Here is a 22,140-nt window from a genome sequence, read left to right on the forward strand (position 1 = left end):
AGGAACTCATTGAAATCATTAAGTATTTCATTTTTCAGACGAAAGGCTCTCCTTCTGCATTACCGTGTAGCCTTCTGATGTAATTTGAAGTGTCACTTTGGAGGGGTTTTAGTGATTAAGTCTTTTTCGTTTCTCTCATTAAAGCACCGATGTTCCTGATGGGGGTTATAACTTCGTTCCGATCTGAAATTTCACCGACCCCGACGGCCTCCTCAGAAAAGGACTGTATTTATGGCTGATTTCGAAAGAATAACAAATCCAGTTGTACACTTATTTTTTTTTAACTGCTCTTGATTGTATTGAACTACAAAATCCAGAGACCACTTTACTGTCATGTCTCAAAGGTCCCTTTTAAATCACAACATACGTCAAGGTGTAATTATTCATATTTAAAACACTCTGTAATTATAGGAAGAAAGAATAGAAAAATGGCTTTAGGAAAAAAAAAGGCTATTGGAAGTAATTGGCTCTCAAGGAATGTCTTCTATAAAGTTCATAATTTCCCCATAAATTCATTTAAGTTAATAAACATCTTCAACGCGAAAAACTTTGAAAGCACCCCCCCATTGCCACCACACGTACACACCCACTTGCACAAAAATAACTAAAGTCTTTCAAAACTTGATTATTATTTTTTTTTTTTTAAAGATCCCAGGGACGGAAATATTTCTCAGGAAATGCCTAACACAAACGTCTACATAATATCTACATGAAATAATAAATCAAAATCAGTTTTTTTCCATGTGACAAAACACAATAAACTGGTTTGAAGGGCTGTTTTGGTGCATGATTCTTAGCTCTCTGAAAAACCAATAATAGAAAATGCCCTATTGGGAAAGACAACGTGTTTTCTTGTAACTTGGTGGGAAAAAAAATTTTTTTTTTTTTCTCTTTGTAAAGGAAATTAGATCTATATTTGGGGGGAAAGAATATAACGTTTCACTGTGACACGATCCAACAAAACCCCAGGAAATTCAAAATCCATCCTGATGCTCGGTGAAAAATCCACACCATTGTGCCCTCTTGGCCAACAACAGGTTTAGGAGCCCAGGATGTCTGGGCAAACCTCACATTTCCTCTCTTCCAGTTTCTCATGTCTAAACACCAAGTTGTTTTTCAGCATTAGCCGGCCTTGGAAGGTTTGCCATTTTTTTTTTTTTTTTCCTTTTGTTTCCCCCTGTGCATGTTTTTTAATATCTTTGCTGGTCCTTGTCTCGCCTCACCTGAAATGTACATATCATGTTTTAACCCGTTACTGATGGGGAAATTGAAGTCCTGCCACAATAAGAAGAGTCTTTAACAAGAGAGGAGAATCACAGAGTCATAGGGTTTTCAAGCCGAGAGAAATCATGGATATATAACAAATACAAAGGAAAAAAGATTAAATGAAAGGGTGGGAATTGGTGGTGGGGTGGAGGGGGGGCAACTTGTCAAGGGAGAGATCTTGGGCTTTGCCTAGGAAGACATTAACCGTCAGGGAATCACGCCTTTGTGAAAGTTTCAGCTATAAAATCAAATGGCGGAACCCAACGCGCTGTCAGGAGCCCTTCCTAAAGGTTTGAGCCCTCTAGTTCCACACAATTTGCGGATTCCAGATCATTAATTGCTGCTGGATTGTTAATTACAACGGAGTAATGGAAAACTGGGCTTGTAGGTTTTAATGGACGCTGCTTCTGCGCAAGTAAGTGATTGTTGGCACTTTCAGGGACGACAAGCTTAAACGTTAACTGTGTTTTAAGCATTTGGGGCTGGGGTTGAAAGGGGGAGCGGTGTGTAAACGCTTTCAGCAGGTAAATAGTTAGTTATTAAAATGGGCTTTGAAGCTCTGGCGGTGTATTTCTGCATATTTTAAGGGTCCAAGCAAGAACAACTTTTTTTTTTTTTTTTTAGTGCACCTAATTTGGATTTCATTGAACATTCTGCACACACTGATGTTAGGATATTTAGGAGAGTTTAATTCCCGGCCCCTCTGGGTGAAAGAAAAGAAACTCTTTCTTGAGGAGATTTAGAAAGGGGGAAGAAAAATCCTTTTAAAAAGGCTTAGGGGAAGCGGAGGGGGGTGGGGATGTGGAGAGAATAAGAGGTAAAGGAGGCTTTATTTTCTAAAGCTCAAATTCCAAAGAAGAACAGTCTACGTAAGAACTGAAACTAATTTACCTGAACTCCTTTGTCACTGGTGGGCTCTTGACTATTAAATGATTCTTTTCACTAGCCAATAACACCAAATCAAAAGCATGTTTGGGGTGGAGTGGTGGGACCAGGCAATCCCCCCAAATGAAAAGCCAACTTTCTAGCCATGTTTGTTTTGGTTTTCCCCTAAGAGGATTTTCAGAGAGAGAACTGAGGTTTGGGCCACCTCCTAGGCCCCCATTCTGATAGGGGAGGTAGAGGGGGGCTCATTTGCTCTTGTCCACATAGCTAAACTGCCCCTTCGGTATTATTCAAAAAGGAGAAATACCTGCCTCGTAGCCAGGTCACCAAACTGGCAAACTTGCTGTCTTTGTTTCCCTCTCAAAGGCTGTTTTAGGATCCCTGCCAATGCAAAGGGTTGGGGAACTGTTTGTTACTCTTCAGAAAACAGCTCCGGCTTTCTGCGCCTTGGTGTAAAATAGGAGCAGTATTCATGACTGTCCATCTTAGAAGATGTCAGGGGACATGTTTGCAAAAGAGTTGGAAATCCTTAACAGCAAACAGCCATATAAAATAGAGATTTTTAAAAATTTTATGACAGCTCCCTTCATCCCATTCCTGACATCTTGTTAGGCTGGATGAGGAAGGATATAAACGAGAAATGTACAAATACTGTCTAATAATTATTAGTAATAAGTAAACGTGCCTCATACACACTAGACATTCAATATTACGTATTTAAGCTTAATAGGGACGACAGCCTTTCAAACTCTTTCTTCCGGTTTTTAAACTTGGAAAAATGTTTTGCTCTTTTACTGTAGGAAATCAAGTGGTGGAAAGAAATGAAGGTAAGATAAGACTGCTAAAATGTAGCGTCCCCTGACTTTCTCTGATCAAAGCGAGGTTATGAGGCCTTGTTTCAAATCTCTTGTCCAGACAAGGAAATGCACCCGAATGAAAAATGGATGAACCAAAGCTTTTTGCTGTTCCCTCACCCAAATTGGATTGGTTTCCCAATTTGACTGAGTGCTTAGAAATTAGTCAATAAGGCAACTAATTAATAATTTGACTGGGGAAAAAAGTCAATTTCTCAGCTGACTACAGAAGAGCAAGCCAGAGGACTCCTGAGGCATCTAGCTACACAATTCCAGAAATATCTCGTTGCACTGAAAATTTGTAGGCTGTTAAAAAGGAAATTCTAGGGTCAGTTCACTTCATACTAGGCCTTTTCTCCCTAGTGGGACAGGATAATGCAGGGATATGATGGCCAAAGAAAAAAGCTATGAGAGAATTAATTTAGTACAAGATATAGCAATACCATATTCTATATAATATTATATATTTATAAGCTACATTGTGTAATAATAACATAGTTTTATTACAATCATGCTGTATGAAATATTTACTGTGCTAGGTATTGTGCTGAGCAGCAGTGGTGGTTTAGTGGTAGAATTTCTGTGTTCCATGCAGAGACCCAGGTTTGATTCCTGGCCAATGTGCCTGATACACAGCTACCAGCTGTCTGTCAGTGGAGGCTTGAGTGTTGCTAGGATGCTGACTAGGTTTCAGCAGAACTTCCAGACTAACAAAGACTAGGAAGAAAGGCCTGGCAATCTACTTTTGAAAAAATCAGCCAATGAAAACCCTATGAATCACAATGGTCCAAACTCATTGCGCATGTGGTCACCATGAGTCAGTGGCCAACTTAATGGCAGCTAACGAAAACAGGTACTGTGGTAAGTAAGCATTTTGAATACATTACCTTATTTAATCCTTATGATCACACAAAGAGGAGATACTAAGACTCCCACTTTAAAGGTGAGGAAACTGAGGCCCATAGAGTTGAGTCACTTACCCAACCATGATCATTTAACAGTAAACAGTTAGATTTCAAACCGAGACCCATGGAGTCAAACCTGCTTTCCAATTCCTCTCCTCTATGAATACAGAGAAAATTAACCAAGGAGTCTGTTGCCAATTTTCTTCTTGTTAGAGAAAAACTGAAGGGCTTCCTGGACTGACCCTGACTTGCTGAGTGGCCATCGATAAGACATGTCTCTCTCAGCTCCGATTTCCTCAGGACAAAATCAGGGAGAACCTGTGACAGTGGCAAAGTGATTCTATAAAGTAATCTTGTTATGTAACACTCCTGGCTCTACCCGAAAACATGTTTTTAAGAAATCAACAGATATTCTGTCTGTACCAGAAGATGACAAAACTTTAAAAGACACTAGGATTTTTTTTTTTTAATCTGTAATGGATCTTAAGAGATCATTTAGAAGCCTTCGTGACTGAGCTGTGAAGAGTAAAGCCAGCCTGGGTTTGATTCAGGCTCTACCACTCACTGGACAGATGGGGCTTCAACTCTCTGAGCCCCAGTTTCCTCACCTATAAAAGTAGAATAACAGCATTAATAATAATAATCCATACACACATACCTTATAGGGCTGGTGTGAGGATTAGATAAGAAAATGCTTATACTGTGAATAGTGAATGGTAGAGTGCCTGGTACACAGCTAGTGCTTAGTAAGTGGTACCTAGAATAAAGACCATGAAGATGGTGGTAGTGGTGGTGGAGCTGATGATGATGATGATGATGATGATTGTGGTGGAAATGACGGTGATGGTTGTATTGACAGTGGTGGTAGTCACAATGGTGATGATGGAGACAGTAATGATAGGATGATGGTGATGGTGGTGATGATGATAATGACAGGATGATGATAACGGTGGTGGTAGTGTTTATTGCCAAAATGGTGATAGTCATGATGGTGATGGTGGTGATGATGGCTATTCGTGATTATAATGAAGGTGAAGGTTTTAATAGTGATGGTGGCAATGGTGATAACAGCGAAGATGTTAATGATGATGGTGATAGTGATGATGATGGTGGTACCCGCATACCATACCCATTGCCATGGAGTTGATTCCAACTCACAGCAACCCTACAGGACAGAGGAGAACTGCCCCATACGGTTTCCAAGGAGCGGCTGGTGGATTCAAACTGCCGATCTTTTGGTTACCAGCCACAGCTCTTGACCACTACTCCACCAGGGTTTCCATGATGGCAGTAGTTATTGTAAAAATGGTGATGTGGTGATGGTGATGCTGGTGATGATAATGATGGTAATGACAGTTTTAATAGTGATGACGACAATGGCAATGATAGTGAAGATAATAATAATGATAGAAGTGATAATGATGGTGGCAGTTATTGTAAAAACGGGATTGTGATGATGGTGACGAAGGTAATGATTTTTCATAGTGAGGGTGATGATGATGGTAGTGATAATTTATTCAGTTTATAGCTGAGGAAACAGAGGCCCCAAAGTCAGAGGCTAATAACCAGCCTAGCTAAGACTAGAAATACATCTCCTGGGGGCTGGCCCACTGTTTTTTCCATTGCCCCATGCTAAAAATAAGTGGAGTAGGATTTGGCAAAAGGAAACTGGGAACTGCTGGTCAGGGCTGAGAACCAGCAGGCTTTGGCCTCCCCTCCACCCCCTACTTGTTTTACGATGCCAGAGAAATCACTGTGTCCTCACCAGACCTCGTTCACTGCTTTTTCTGGATGATGCCACCTTCTGATACTTAACTGAGCGGTAAGGGAAGAAGGCGAGGTTGGGAAAGCTGCTTTTTAACCAGTAGCTCCCACTGATTCTATTGCGGCTAATCCCACACTGGGTTTTGAGAAATTCTCCCTAGGGGAACTGGTTTACTTTCTGGTTTCAGCCCAAGAGACAAAATAATATATTCAATTTGTCAATCTGGCTTTCCAGATGGGGCTAAGTGGTCCCTCAAGTGGCTTGTGATCAAGCCTGTGAGAAACCAGAGCTGAAGCGAGAGAGGGGAAAAATACATACATTTCATGCCAAGTAGTAGCAGCAAAATTGACATTTTAGGTCAACACAGATCCCCGAAGAGTACTAACTTTTCTTAATAATGACAGAGAAATTGGTTTTGGGATTCAAAAGAGCCATATCCTCAGGGAACAGGTGCCCCAAGAGCCCAAGGCTAACAAATAAGAATAGGTGATACTGTTTGCCTAAGTTTCCAGGGAAGACATTACTAACAGATAGTGGCATTCTCCAACAATCCCAAAGCCATGCTGCGCAAACACAGAGCTCTAGGCAGCCATGAGCAATCGATCAGGGTGGCTCCAATGATTTCCCACATGGTGTGGAAACCCTGGTGGTATAGTGGTTAAGGGCATGGCTGCTAACCAAAAGGTCAGCAGTTCAAATCCACTAGGTGCTTCTTGGAAACCCTGTGGGGCAGTTCTCCTCTGTCCTATAGGGTCGCTTTGAGTCTGAAGGGACTCGATGGCAACGGGTTTAGCTTTTTTTTTTTTTTGATTTTATGTGGAAGCAAGCCCAGTAAATGATTCTGAAAAGAACATTAAGTGACTAGTTCAGGTTAGGGGCTACCAAGTCATGTAAAACCCAGGTAGCAGCAGTCAGGACTTAGGCCTCCCAGCCTGATCACATTCCAGACATTATGGGTGATATTTCATTCATTCATCCATTTATCCATTTATTCATTCACTGTCCAATTAACTTACTCAACCATTCATTCAGTCCCTGATGCATTCACCTCCTCACTCATTTACTGCATTAATCATTCATTCACTCACTCATTCCGTCAGTAGTTCATTTTTTAACTCAACCAGTATTTAGTTGCTGTGTATTCTGTGCTCCAGCCACTGTCCTGGATTCTGGAAACATAAAAATGAACAAGACAGACCCACTCCCTGCTGACATGGAGCTTACAGTCTCACAGAAAAAAACTAAATTTAGCAATTACACAACTAATTATTTCTTTTGAATTGTGATCACTGCAACAAAGAATAAGGACTGAACGCTTTGAGAGCGTAATTGGGACTGGGCTGAGTCTGGTAGGGAAATTTGAGGGTAGGTATTTTTGCTTTCCAGAGGAAGTAACACTTGAGCAGAATACTGAAGGATGAAGAGGCACTAACTAGGCAAAGAGTGGGAAAGGGTTTCCCAGGTGGAGGGGATGGCTTCTGCAAAGGCCTGCAGGTGGGTAGAAGCACAGCATATTCCTGAACATGAGAAAAATTCAAGTGACTGGAGCAGTCTCCCATCTCAAACATACGTCTTAGCGTGAGCCCCACCTGCCCAAACCCTCCGCTGGCTGCCCCTGCCCTTAAAATCAACTCTAAGCTTCTCTCCTTGCTCTGGCCCTGCTTACCTCTCCAGCCTTGCCCTGCACCAGCCTTCTTGCTGAAAACACTCAATGCAGCCTAAATGTCCGGTTTTGAGAATGGAAAACACTAGGATGTAAGCCCCGTAAGAGCAGAAACTCAGTTGGTCTTATCTCTTGCTGCATCCCCAGTGCTCAGGGTCCTTGGCACTGTGCCAGGCACATAAGATGAACTTGAGGAACATTGCGAATGAGCAAATGAGTGATGCTTTGACCCCACCCTTGGCACAGTGCCTAGCACAATGCAATGGATGTTTAAATGCTGAAGGAGAGGTGGGAGGGAGGGAAAAAGAGAGGGGAGAAGGGAGGGAGGGAAGGAAGGAGAGAAGGACATACTCTGTGTGAGCGTCAGGAAGTGGTCATGCCATATGCCAAGATTTTCAAAGCTCTAATTCCCATACAAAACGTCCCAGTCATGCTAAATCATTTCAGAAACAAAGTATTAAAAAAATAAGATAAAACAGATTCAGACTCACCAGCCTGGCAATGCAGGGTCCAGTAGCAAGAGGAAGGAGGCCTGATTCTAAGCAAGACGGGTGGGGCCCATGTGGACGCTCCAAGCCAAAAAGCATTTTTGTGGCCTCGTAATTTCTGAAAGCTCTTGGCAAGGCTAACTGGCTCCAGGCTCAGTCTCCTGCAAAGATCCGGTCTTTGCAGTTCCTCAATTCAGCCTCATGTAACTAAAACAGGTCAAGCGATCCGGTGGACTCAGTTTCCCCATCTGCAAAAGGAAGTCATTAGGTTAGATTATCTGTAATCCAACCCTAACACTGTCTCTCTTAAGTTCCCTTCTTAGAATCCTCTCCTATCTACTCACCTCAGCCCTAAAATATTAATAATAATTATTATGATAATAATAGTAATTATTATTATACTAGCTGCCAGTGAATGAAATATTTCTTATTTAATCCCCACAACAGTTGTATGGGGTAGGTATATGATCTCCACTTTACACATGAGAAACCCAAAATTCAGAGAGGTTGTATACCTTGCCTAAAAGAAACACAGCCACTAAGGGGAAAAGCTGGAATTTGGTTGTCCAGGGCCTGTGTGACTCTAAAGCCCACGGTCCCCACCTCTCTCCACAGCTCTGGCAAGTCCTGGCAGGGCATGGTGTTTACCGCACACAAACACAAGTACAGATTCCCTCATCAGTGTGGCAGGGAAAAAAGGGGAAGAGGAATGTTTGAGATGATAACATCACTTATCGAGGTCTGCAAATATCCTTTCTTCCTTTTTTTCTGGTAGAAACACCCCTCACACATACAGAGTTTTAGGGCATGCTTCTCCCCCACTCCATGTAGTTCTGATAAAACCAACAACCACAGAACCCCCTCACTGGCCCCAGTCATGTGTCACTTGGGCCATATGACCCAACCTGCATAATCATAGTATAATACCTCCATCCCCTGGCCGCAGTGATTGGGTCAAGTAGTAGGCACGTGACCCAAAACAGGGCAATCAAAGCCCTCCCTTGGTCTGAAGTGGAAAGGCTTTTTTTTTTTCTCTCTCTCTAGGATTACTAAACTGAGATATTAGAAGCTTAGAGTTTCTTGCAGCACTGTCCCCTGCCCCATCCCACCCTGCCATGAAAAGGAAGTCCCATGTTAGAGGGGAGAATGCGGCCAAAATAGAAGTAAAGAAGAGGGAGACAGTGACTTTACCCCATTGATGGGCTGCTGAAACCAACTCCATGCCTGCCCTTCCCAGCTACTGAGCAGGTGTTTGACCTGGCGTTCTGTCACTTGCAGTCTGCAAAGTCCTGATTAATGGAGTTATTTTGACTGGAGTTATATATGTCACTCGACTGTGGACATATCCCGCCACACACACACTATATCTACTACTTAGAATTTTGAAATATCGTCTAGAAAAGGGTGTTAGAGAGGAAAAGAAATGAGAGAGGAGGATCAATGAGAAAAAAAACAGCCAATATGCCACTTCTTCTCCGTCCAGTCCCAACTCTGACCCTTATGATAGCTCACGTGTCGAAGCAATGTGGGCTTGAATTTCTAAGGAAATGACTACTCGTTAATGAACAGCTACCACATGCCAACCATTTTTTCTACTGTATTTCATTTAATCCTCATACAACCTTATAAAATTGAATGTTGTTGTTAGCTGTAGTGTTAGTTTTGACCCATAGCGCCCCATGTACAACAGAATGAACCACCGCCCCGTCCTGTGCCATCCTCACAATTGTTGCTATGTTTGAGCCCATTTTTGCAGCCACTGTGTCACTGTATCTTGTTGAGGATCTTCCTCTTTTTTGCAGCAGGGGAGAAACTGAGGCATAAAGCAATTAGGATGCCACACAACCACTAAGCGGTGGAACCTGGCATTTTGAAACCAGCTCCATGTGACTTTAAAGCCTCTCCTTTTTTTTTTTTTTCTTTACATTAGACTGTCTCTATTGATGACACATTGGTTTAAATGGCACAACTCTGCATGCAGTTTTCTCCATTCTCTTCCTGCTCTGATATGCTGAAGCACTAATATGGCTAAGCCTAGAAGGTCTGGAATTAACCCCAGGAACATAGTGATATGTGGGGATGTTTCCTTTCAGCAGCACCTGGGCTTGTAGGTAAAGCTTGAACCTAGGAGGAAATATTCCCAGGTACCTGCCTTCCCTTCCAGGAATGAGTGCCTCTTTGGTGGAGGGCAGTCAGGACAGCGCATGCACGGCCACTAGCCATTACAAAGGCGAAGATATGAAAACGTGGGTGTCTTGATGGATATGACATAGAGCAGGACAGGAGCCTTTGAAAGCAGAGAGGATGAGGGATATGACAGATAATATTCACGTGGCCAAAGTCATACTGTTAGTAATTGGTAAAACCAGGATTCAGATGTAGGTCTGCCTGACTCCAAAGCCTAAGCTCTTAACCAGTTTGCTAAAGAGCCACTTGAATTACCATTTGGAATGGTACCGCTAGAAGGGACATGCACATGACACTATGGGAAGGGCCCCTGTGTCAGACAGGATTCCAGCAGGAAACAGGTGGCACCCTCAACAGAGTTTCCCCGAGGAGAGTTGAACAAAGGCACTCCTTGCAGAGGTGTGGGCTGGGTGGAGGGAGCCCACAGTTCTTTTCATGCACCCATGGGCTAATAAGATTGGAGAGCAGTTACTACCACTAGGTCTAAAGAGGCAAGAGCTCGAATGGTGTTTGAGCCTGGTGAGAGATGGAGTCGTAGAATTGGGGCCACTCAACAGGCAGCCATTGCAAGAATCATGGTAAGACAGGGAGTGAAAAGGGGGAATAAAAACCTCAGCCTCTCTGTCCTCTTGCCCTACAATCTCCTGCTGGTGCCTCCCATTGGCCAAACCCAACAGAAAGTGGGCCCAGGGCAGGGCAGAGAAGGTCAGAGAATGGCTGGGGAAAGGGCACAATTAAAGAATATTAGCATAATCCCAAAACCAGTCTTGGGAATGGGTTCGGAAGAAGTCCAGGAGGAATTATATACCCCTTTGGGTATTTATTTATTTACGAGCGCAACCATCACGGTCACTGGGAGCTAGTGGACTGGCTATAATAGCTTTACCAATCTCACCAACATATAACATAGTTTCCTTTTTATTGTGAATGAGAGATTTGCTGAATTGGAGGGCAGGGGAAGCTAGCTGCTTGCCACATCTTTCACCCATTTTCTTTTACGAGTAAGCTGGAAAAACAGGCGCAGAGATGGGGTTGGGGGAGGGTCCATCTCCTAACTTGGGTCATGTGACTCATCTGGGGAAACTGGCAGCCATCCAGGTTGAACTTCTTAAGCTGAGAAATTCTTAGAGTGGCCATTCCCCTGAATTTTAAATTTGAGTTCTAGCCATTGCCTCCCATCTTCATTGGGTTTGTCCAATTGGGAGGAGTTTCAGAATCTGGCTTTGTAGTTACAATTGCCTTCATTCTCCTAGGGTCCCTCTTGCATTTTGGAAGAGCTGGAAACTGGGCATCTATGGGCCATAAGAAGAGGACCCAGCCGCACTGGCCTCTGACCAAGAAGTCCTGCACTGGGAACTAAACAGTCAAGGAAAGGCACATTTTTTTCAACCTCCACCCAGCTAGCCAGGAATTTCCCATGATGCCTTAGGGAAGCATCACTTTGCCACATCCTCTGCCCTTCTCTGTATCTATGGATTGGCCTAAGTTGAAACTGCTACAGTAAAAGGCAGAGGAAGGCCTGCTAATTATTTCCAGTTTGTGGGGTTTGAGATGCTTATCTTTGCCATACTCCTCTCACGGGGTTTGATTTAGTAGAGTATTTTAATTATCTACAAACTATGAAGCATTGGTGGGGTTTCCTTGGGTGAGTCTGCTTGTTCATGGATGGGCTGACTGAAAACAGAACTGTTTTTAGGAGAGAAACCTGGCTCATTTCTTCTCTGTCAAATCCAATTAGCGTCTTTCACCAACCAAAATGCAGCACAAAATGTACCAGAACACCAATGCTTGGTGCCCACCTGTGATCCCAAGTCATACCGCTGAGGCAGGACTGCCTGGTAGTTAAGAGCATGAATGTTAGAATCAGAAAACCAGCTGTGTGATCTTGGGGGAAGTTATTTGACTTCTCGAGGGTTAGTTTTCTCATACGTAAGATGGGGGTCCGCAATACATGCTTTCCTAGCTTGTGTTCTCCAGGAAGCATGACAGAGAAGCCATGAACCTGTGTCCAGGTAATTTACCTGGAAGACGATCCCAAGAAGCAGGACTGAGCAAATGAGGAAGAAAAAGCCACATTATGAGTGCATTATCAAGATCACTGTAGGGACCTCCTATATATAAAAAGTCTCTCGGAACTATATTCCTGCAGAACAGGAGGCTCAAGTGTTTATCCAATAGCTCCTATCCTCTATCCATGGTTAAATCCCTGCATTTCTAGACAGAACTTGAGTGCTACCTAGCAGACTCTTTGGATGTCAGAGAAGTCCCTGGGTTAAAAGGCATAAGCACAGGGAGCAAGTACTTGAGGCTGTCAGCATAAGGTAAGCCTCAGTTCACGGGGAATCGTCGTCTGCTGCTGCAGCTGAAATCAGAATAGGGTGGAAATATAAAGCGCGGTACTAAAGCATCTGTGACGCCTACCAAAAATTCTTGCAAAAAATAAATGAAACAAGTACAGCCCTTGGAAGACAGTAAGCACTCAATAAATAAGACCAACAAGAAGTAGTGTGGAACAACTTGGTAATTACACAAGTAGTACATGGTCAAATCATGGTCTCCTCTCGTATGCCAACTCTGATTAATCAGGAAAGACTGCTTAGAGCACTGTCATGACAAGGATTCTGAGACACCACCTCAGTTCAGTGGGAAGGAGTGTGGTGATAGATTACTGATGTCTGCCATGAAAATGGGAGCGGGAGAGTGGTATGTAGGCTGCTAATCCTATATGGCCAGTATTTAGAATATATTGTTTCTATCTCCAAGTGGTCCATTTAATAGCTGGAGATTAAGTGTCCTCATCTGTAAAAAAAAATATTATAATATGCTTGATTTCCCACCCTCACAGGAAGACTCTGAAATTCTAAATTTGAAAGTACTTTGAAAAGATACAGGGTATACGTGAATGTGACAGCTTTCTAGCCAAATTCTTCCTCTTCCTGAGAGGAGAGGAACCCCCTTAGGAGTGAGTTGGTTCTTTAGGCAGACAAATCTAGTTCTCTTCTTGCTACTTAAGTGCACTGAAGGAGACTCATTGATGGTTTTGGGATACTTATTTGACAATGACCTTGCAATCAACATGTTTTTAATGCCCATCAATCTTTAACTTTTCTCATGGTAAAATTGTACCCTGAATTTTTTGGGGGGCTGTTATAGATTGAATTGCATCTCCCCAAAATATCTGTCAGCTTGGCTAGGCCATGATTCCCAGTAGTGTGTGGTTGTCCACCATTTTGGCATCTTGTATGATGTTCCTAGGTGTTGTAAATCCTATCTCTATGATGTTAATGAGACAGGATTAGTGGTAGTTATGTTGATGAGGCAGGGCTCAATCTACAAAATTAGGCTGTGTCTCAAGCCAATCTGTTTTGAGATATAAAAGAGAAAGGGCACAGAGAGACATGGAGGCCCATTAACCACCAAGCAAGAAGAGCCAAGAGCATGCTTCCTTTGGACCCAGGATAGATCCGGCTAGAAGCGTCTAGACCAGGAGAAGATTGATGACAAGGACCTTCCTCCAGAACTGAAAGAGAAAGCCTTCCCCTGGAGCTGACACACCAAATTTAGACTTCTAGCCTCCCGAACTGTGAGAGAATAAATTTCTCTTTATTAGAGCCAACTCCTTGTAGTATTTCTGTTATTGCAGCACTAGATATCTAAGACAGGGGCCCTCTGCAAACTTAGTCCATCTGGTTTGGGAAGAATTGGTGACCTCACCCTCATTATAGGATGGGGATCTAATTGGTCTAATCCAGGAGTCAGCAAACTATGGCCCATGGGTCAGTCACTTGTTTTAATAAAGTTTTATTCAAACACAGTAATACCCACTCATTTACATATTACCTGTGGCTTCTTTCATGCTGTAATAGCAGAGCTGAGTACCTACGAAAGAGATCATATGGCTCATAGTCTCAAATATTTACTATCTGGCCCTCTGTCTTAGGCTAGGTTCTCTAGAGAAGAAAACCAGTGAAGTGTACATAAAACCAAAACCAAACCCAGTGCCGTTGAGTCTATTCTGACTCATAGCGGCCCTGTTGGACAGAGTAGAACTGCCCCATAGAGTTTCCAAGGAGCGCCTGGCAGATTCAAACCACCCACACTTTGGTTAGCTGCTGTAGCACTTAACCACTACGCCACCAGGGTTTCCAAAAGTGTATATATATATATTTATTTATTTATATATATATAAAGAGAGAGAAGAGGGAGAGATTTATCTCAAGAAAATGGTTCATGCAGTTGTAGAGGCTGGCAAGTTCCAAGTCTCAAGTCCGTGGATTAGAGGTCAGGCTGGAGGTTTCTCCTGACTCCTGTAGCTACAGGGGCTGATGAATCCAAGATCAACAGGTCAGATGGCAGGGTGCAGGCTCATGGACTGCAGAGACTGGTGATTCCAAGGTCAGCAGGTAAGATGTCAGGGTGCTGGCTCACAAGCATTTTTCCTCATTTTCAGCTGTGGAAGGGGCCAGATGCAATAACTTATCCTTATGACTCAGAACTGACTCAACAGCAACAGGTATGGGTCACTTTAGAAGGGATATCTTCACATGTCCTACATCACTGGACCCCTAGAAATTTCACTGAGGTAGAAGTTACCTGAATTTTTGTGGAATTAATTTCTCACCCTCTAGCATGCAAATGTTTTACCAAAAAGCCCAGAGTCATTGACACTTCTTCCCTACTAGGTCCAATCAGCATACCATCATCAATCCAGTGTGATATCTTGAAGGAGGGAAAGGCAATCAAGGTCCCTGCAGACTAAATTATGACATAATGCTAGAGTGTTGACATACCACTGTGGTAGGACAGTGAAGGTGTATTGCTGGCCTTGCCTGCTGAAGGCAAACTGCTTCTAGTGTTCCTGTAAAACTGAAATTAAGAAAAAGGCATTAGCCAGATCAATAGCTGCACATCAAGTACCAGGAGATGCATTACTTTGCTCAAGCAATAAAACCACACCTGGAACAGCAGCTGCAACTGGAGTCACCACCTGGTTAAGCTTATGACAATCCATTGTCATCCTTCAAGATCCATCTATTTTTTGCACAGGCCAAATAGGCGAGTTGAATGGGAATGTGGTGCGAATCACCACCACCCCTGCATCTTTCAAGTCCTTGATTGTGGCAGTAATCTCCGCAATCCCTCCTGGAATGCAGTATTGCTTTTGGTTTACTATTTTCCCAGGTAGGGGTAGTTCTAATGGCTTCCACTTGGCTTTTCCTATCATAATAGCACTTACTCCACTTGTCAGAGATCCAACAAGGGAATTCTGCCAGTTGCTGAGTATATCTATTCCAATTATGCCTTCTGGAACTGGAGAAATCACTACAGGATGGATTTAGGGACCCACTGAACCCACAGTGAGACAAATCTGAGCTAAGACTCCATTAATAACCTGACCTCTATACACCCCCACTATGACTGGTGGGCCACAATGATGTTCTGGGTCTCCTGAAAATTGTGTCAGTTCAGAGCCAGAATCCAGTGATCTCCAAACAGTCTGGTTATTTCCTTTTCCCCAATGAACATTCACTCGCATAAAAGGCCATATATCCCTTTGGAGAAGGCTGAGAGGAAGATTAACAGTATAAAATTACAGCAGTGTAGTGGGGTCCTTCCTCAAGGTGACCTGGCTTTCCCTTAATTCAAGGTGTTATGTGTCTGTAAACTCGCTCCTGTCCGGGAATTGATTAAGGGGCTGTGACTCTATTCTGGTGATTCGAATTAGACTGCTGTTCACTTGACCTGGAATTCTGCTTCTACATATCAAGTAACTATTTACTAGATTTCCCATCAGTTTCACTCCTAGGGACACCATGACTAAGCAGCCACTGCCGTAAGTCCATATGAGTCAGACCATTGTGATTGCTGCTTTGACTCCACTGTCCATTATGGTAACACACCCACCCCGTCTTTGTCAACTGAGTGCCACCACTTGGCCCCTACCACTACAGGGTCCCATCAGCCCCACTGTATATTGGTGTCTTTTTTTTTTTTTTTTTTTTTGGTTTTTAATTCAGTTAAGGCAATTCCCACCGTCAAATCTGACTTACATAAAATAGCAATCATAGCAGTCTTCGAGGATGCTGGGGATCCCTTCACAAATTTGTTCCTCACCATCGTGATAAAAGAAATGTCCTCTGGGCACTCCGTGTGTGGGTCTGTGGGTCAAACCTGATAAATTCACTCTAACATGCCAATTTTCCCTAAGCCTTTGGATACCTTCTTCTATAGTATACCAAGGCAGGTCTGGTATTCAACTTGATTCAGTGTAATAGATCAAGTAATCCATGCTTCAATGAACCAACCAAATAAACTGCTAGATCCTTTCCTAACCCCTTGAGCTGAAACACTGAGCAAAGAATATGTGCTTCGTGGGCCCGTATCAATAAACTCAGAGTGATCCAACTTTATGTTCCTTGCACTATTATCCCACACCCTTAATAGACATTCTAACACATATTTCCCAGGTTTCTGTTTGTATATATTAGAAAAATCAAGCAGTTCTTCTGGAGTATAGCATACCTCCTCCTGGGTCACATTTTGTACTTCACTTTTTGAGGCTTGCTGGAACTTTAGTTACAGATCTAGAAATAAAAATGGGTGGTGCGGATGTGTTCTGAGAACATTCAGCAATGTCTTGTAAGGCATCCGTCTCAGGAGATGCCCCAAGGAATGACTCAGGCAGACGCCCAGATGGTATCTCAGAAAAAGGCTCTTCAGACACAGCTGGGTTAATCTCATCAGATGCGGTGGAGGGGCTAATGGCTTTATTGGGGAGGGTGGCTTAGCAGACAAAGATGAATAACTTCAGATGGGAGTGAGATGGCTAGTTCTGTTGGTAGGAGTGATTCAACAGAATTTAGGGGCTCAGTGTCCCCAGCTTCCTGATTATCTGCCCATATGTCCCCATCCCAAGTTTCAGGATCCCATTTCTTCCCAATCAATGCCCTCGCTTTAATTTCAGACAGCATTCCAGGTTGGGAATTCAACTGATGGTGTAATTCAGCTACTCTCATGTGGTAAGACCCTGGGTTTGGTTTTTGGCAAAATCAGCTCTGTTACTACAAGAAATAAGGCTTTCTTTCAGGGCACAAGTGGCAACTCTGAGGTCATTTATGTGGCACTTGAGCTGTGACTTTTAAGTCCTGAGCTCATCCCTTTCTTTCCCCACTCTGTCCAGAGAAAGTAAGACCAACTAACCAGCTTCCTTATACATCTTATTCTGAAAAACTGTAGAAAAGTTTCAAACATGTGATCACCCAGAGCCTCACCTTGCATCAATACTTAATCTATTGGTGGCGATAAGTTGTGTATTTCTATTGCCACCTCATGCCATGGATTAACAGTGCTCTCTTTACTACCGAAAGCAGAGTCATCAACAACTTTAAGACCAACCAAACTTGTGAACAAATTTAGAAAACTACTCCTTATGATTTTGTTTCTCTAGAACCATTCTTGGTACCAAATGTCTTAGGCTGGATTCTCTAGAGAAGCAAAACCTCTAGAGAGAGTACAGAGAGAGAGATTTATCTCAAGAAAAGGGTTCACGTGGTTGTGGAGCCCAGCAAGTCCCAAGTCCATGGGTAAGGCATCAGGCTGGAGTCTTCTCCTGACTCATCATGATGCAGGGGCTGATGAACTCAAGATTGGCAGATAAGACAGCAAGTTGCTGGCTCACAGGTTGCAGAGATCAACAAATCCCAAGATCAGCAGGCAGTACGGCAGGCCACTGGCTCAAGTTCCAAGAACCAGAGATCAGATGATGACACGCCAGTTGCAGGATCCAGAGTGAGCAAAAGCCAGCAAGCTTTGCCAGAAAGTCCATATACATTGGATGCAGGGCACACCCCTGAGGAAATTCCCCTTACAACTGACTGGCTGATCACATCAGATCACATCATGGAGGCGATCCCAAAATGAAGGATAACTATATCATTACATAACCACCAAACTACATCATTACATAACTGTCAAACCACTGAGAATCACGGCCCAGCCAAGTTGACACACAATCTTAACTATCACATCCTCTAAAAGAAGCCTATCTATCCCTGGTCTAGGAGCCCTGGTGGCACAAATGGCTGAATGTTCAGCTGTTAACCAAAAGGTTGGTGGTTCAAACCCACCCATGGCTCCACAGAAGAAAGACCCGGTGATCTGTTTCCATAAAGATTACTGCCAAGAAAGGCCATGGGGGAAGTTCTACTATGTCACATAGGGTTGTTATGAGTTGGAACCAACTTGATGGCACCCAGTGATAACAACAACCCTGGCTAGACCAGGGCACAGTGATTGGTTCATAGATAAAATAGGACCCAAATCTGGCTAATTAAAGTCAACTCTCTCTTTGGCTGTGGACACAAAGCTTAGAGGATGCAAGGTGTAGTGCTCCTGCAGCCATTTTGCAGCTACAAGGAAGAACTCATCTCCCTGTCCTCAAGAGTCAAGTAGAGGAGACAAGGCATACCCAACTGAAACCACAAACTAACAGAAATATAAAGCTTTGTAGAAGGCATAAATAAGTACAGCACTTAAGGGAGGCTGTAGAGAAATGGCATGATAGGAGCTGGACCTAAAAATTGGTAGAATTTGGACTGAAGGAGGAGGAAAAGATGTTTCAGGTGAGGGCAGAGCACAAACACATGGGTGAGAGTCAGCAGAGAACATGAGTGGGGCCATGAGGGGAGCTCTGTTAGGGACAAAACCCTTTTCTACACCAGTAGGATTTGAAACCACATTCACCCACTATGAGGACACTTCTTTTATGCCTCAGGTTAAAAAGATATTTTCCAAAGCTAGAATGACACAAACGGAAAAAGATGCTTAGACATAAGACATAAAGAACAACAATAATTATGTGATGTGTTAGTCATCTAGTGCTCCTGTAATAGAAATACCACATGTGGATGGCTTTAACAAACAAAAGTTTATTCTCTCACAGTCTAGTAGACTAGAAGTCCAAATTCAGGGAGTCAGCTCCAGAGGAAGGCTTTCTCTGTTGGCTCTGAAGGATAGTCCTTGTCATCAATCTTACCCTGGACTATGAGCTTCTCTGTGCAGGAATCCAAGGCACAAAGGATGCGCTCTGCTCCTGGCACTGCTTTCTTTGTGGTATGAGGTCCTCAAGTCTCTCTGCTTGCTTCTTTTATATCTCAAAAGAGATTGGCTTAAGACACCATCTAACCTTATAGATCTCATCAACATAACTGCCACTAATACTGGGTTTTTTAATCCATCTCATTAACATCATAGTGATAGGTGTTATAACACACAGGGAAATCACATCAGATGACAAAATGGTAGACAATCATACAATACTGGGAATCATGTCCTAGTCAAGTTGACACACATCTTGGGGGGACACAATTCAATCCACGACGTGTGACATCACAGCCAACCATAGCCTGGTGTTTATGGGTTTTTCTCTGAGTGGAAATGGCAGTCTCCAGCTGGGGGAGTTACTGAGCACACACCAAGAACAAGGAATTGTGCTAAACATTTATGTTGTCTAGGAATCCTCTGAGCTGCTCCCTGTTCCTAAAGCCGTTTTACAGAGGTAGAAACTGAGGCTTAGAGAGTTGAAGAACATGTCCGAGGTCACCTAGCTGGTGGCAGGGAAGGGATCTGAACCACATTCACTGCCACCAGTTCTTGGCGATGTCATTCCCTTCCTTACTCCAACACCCTTGCCGCTGGTTCAGCCTTTCCCTCACGTATGACGGAGGTTGTGGAAATCCCCACGGGTCTCTATCACTTCTGTGTCCTCTACTCCCAATCTCCATGCCTCTGCAGATTGTGTTATCATGGGGGCTGATGATGACGTTCTGTTTACCTGGCCACAGATCAGGGCCTTGCGTGGGAAGTCCCATGCTTCAGGTATTTCTCTGATGAGTCCCAGGTGTGAGAGGGTCAGGGGCATTCCAGCATTCCCAGTGGGATAAAAAACCAAAACCAACCCCAGTGCCGTCAAGTCAATTCCGACTCATAGCGACCCTATAGGACAGAGTAGAACTGCCCCACAGAGTTTCCAAGGAGTGCCTGGCTGATTCGAACTGCTGACCCTTTGGTTCGCAGCCGTAGCACTTAACCACTACACCACCAGGGTTTCCCCCAGTGGGATAGGAGGCACCAAATGCCCATTCAGACCTCCAAGACCCTTTCTTGGGACCATTATGCCTGGAAGAAAATCCAGACCCCTCACAATGGCCTACGGGCCCCATCCCACATCACACTCCTCCTTGCCCTCGGGCTATAGTCTTACTGGCTTTCCTTCCTTTTCTCCAACATTCCATGCTCCTGGGTCTTTGCACAAGCCATCCCCTCTGCCTGGAAAGCCTCCCTCCTGTGTGTCTCTCAGATCTCATCTTCCTTTCCTCAGCAAAGTCTTCAGTGCCCCCCCCCCCACCCCAGCAGATCAAGGACCCCTTCTATACACTCTGATAGCCCCTGTGCCTGTCCTTTCTGGAATCTACCACAAATGCATTTAAATAATTGATTAAGCATTTTTTATTGTGGTAAATATATATGTAACATTTGTTGTTTCGACATTATTTACATGTACAATTCAGTGACGTTCACTATGTTCATCACGTTGTTCAATACGTTTCTAAGTTTTTCCATCACCCTTAACAGAAGCTCAGTGTCCCCTAAGAAATGAGTCCCCCTTATCCCCTCCCTTCCACACACTAAGATGGCTATGATTTAAGACACAAACAACCATGGGTGTTGGTGAGGATGTGGGGAAATGAGAACCCTCATCCACTGTTGGTGGGAGCGTAAAACGCTTCGGTGTTCTTTTAAATACTAGCCTTCCCTTCTAAAATGTCATCGCTGTGAGGCCAGGGCTTCTGTGCCCCCAAATCCCTGAACTCTAGTAAGTGGTCAATAAACTGTTCACTGAATCAAGAAATAAAGAGTCATAACAGCACCTCAAGCAAATTGTTAGAGGTGTCCTCAGTGTCCAGCCTGGTACCAGGCAGAGAAGACTTTCAATCATTTCTTTTTTTCAAAGTGGATAAATGACTCAAAAAAGGAGTCACACTCCACTACAATTTTTACCCACTCATGAAGGATAGACACGTACCCATACCTGTACACAAAGGAGAAAGCAGTTAACATCATGAACATACCTATTTTCCAGGCTCTGTGCTTGGTGCCTTTACTTACCTCATCTCTATTAACCTGACAACAGGCCTAGGAGGTAGGTGCTCTAATTGTCCCCATTTCTCAGATAAACAAACTGAGGCGTTGAGAGGCTAAGTCTCTCGCCCAAGATCAACAGCGAGTAAAGGACAGCCAAACCCAGGTCAGTCTGGCTCCAAAGACTGTGTTCTTAACCATAAAGGCAGAGAAAGAGAGGAGGGGGTAGGGAGAGACCTAAAGTGCCATCCAAATTAATTTTTAGTATATGTTAATGAGTTGACTTTGCCTATGCTCCCATCAACTGACAATGAGAGACCCCCTCCCACCAGTGATTAACATATAGATGTGTGACAGTTTACCAGGTTTGACACACGACTGCCCCCAAAATAAAGGTTATATGAATGTTGTTGTGTGATGTCAAGTTGATTCTGACATCCCTGTCATAGTTATCCTATAGGACAGAGTAGAACTGCCTCATATGGTTTTCTAGGCTGAAATCTTTGAGAAGCAGGTCACCAGGATTTTCTCCTGCAGAACAGCTAGTGGGATTGAAAAACATGTGAAATTGTCCACTACAGATTAGTAAGTAGGCCCATGCTTACCTTGCATATTGGGTAATCCACCCCTGAGCCTCCCTGTGTAACTAGGAGGATGTTGTAGAAATAACAGAGTGTGACTTCCAAGGCTAGGTTGTAGAAAACAATATGGCTTCCATCTTGCGCTCGCTCTGGAGGGAACCTGGTTGCCATGTTGTGAGGACACTCAAGCAGCCCTATGGAAGGATTCACATCAACAGCCAGTACCAACATGTCAGCCATGTGAGTGAACTACCTTGGAAGCAGACACTCCAGTCCCAGTCAAGACTTCCTTCAGATGACGGCAGCCCTAGCCCAGATCTGACTGCACCCTCATGAAAGACCCTGCACCAGTACCACCTAGCTAAGCCACCCTGAGAATCCTGACCACGGAAACTGTGTTAGATGAT

This window comes from Loxodonta africana, chromosome 19, assembly GCF_030014295.1.
Source record: "Loxodonta africana isolate mLoxAfr1 chromosome 19, mLoxAfr1.hap2, whole genome shotgun sequence".
Taxonomy (NCBI): domain Eukaryota; kingdom Metazoa; phylum Chordata; class Mammalia; order Proboscidea; family Elephantidae; genus Loxodonta; species Loxodonta africana.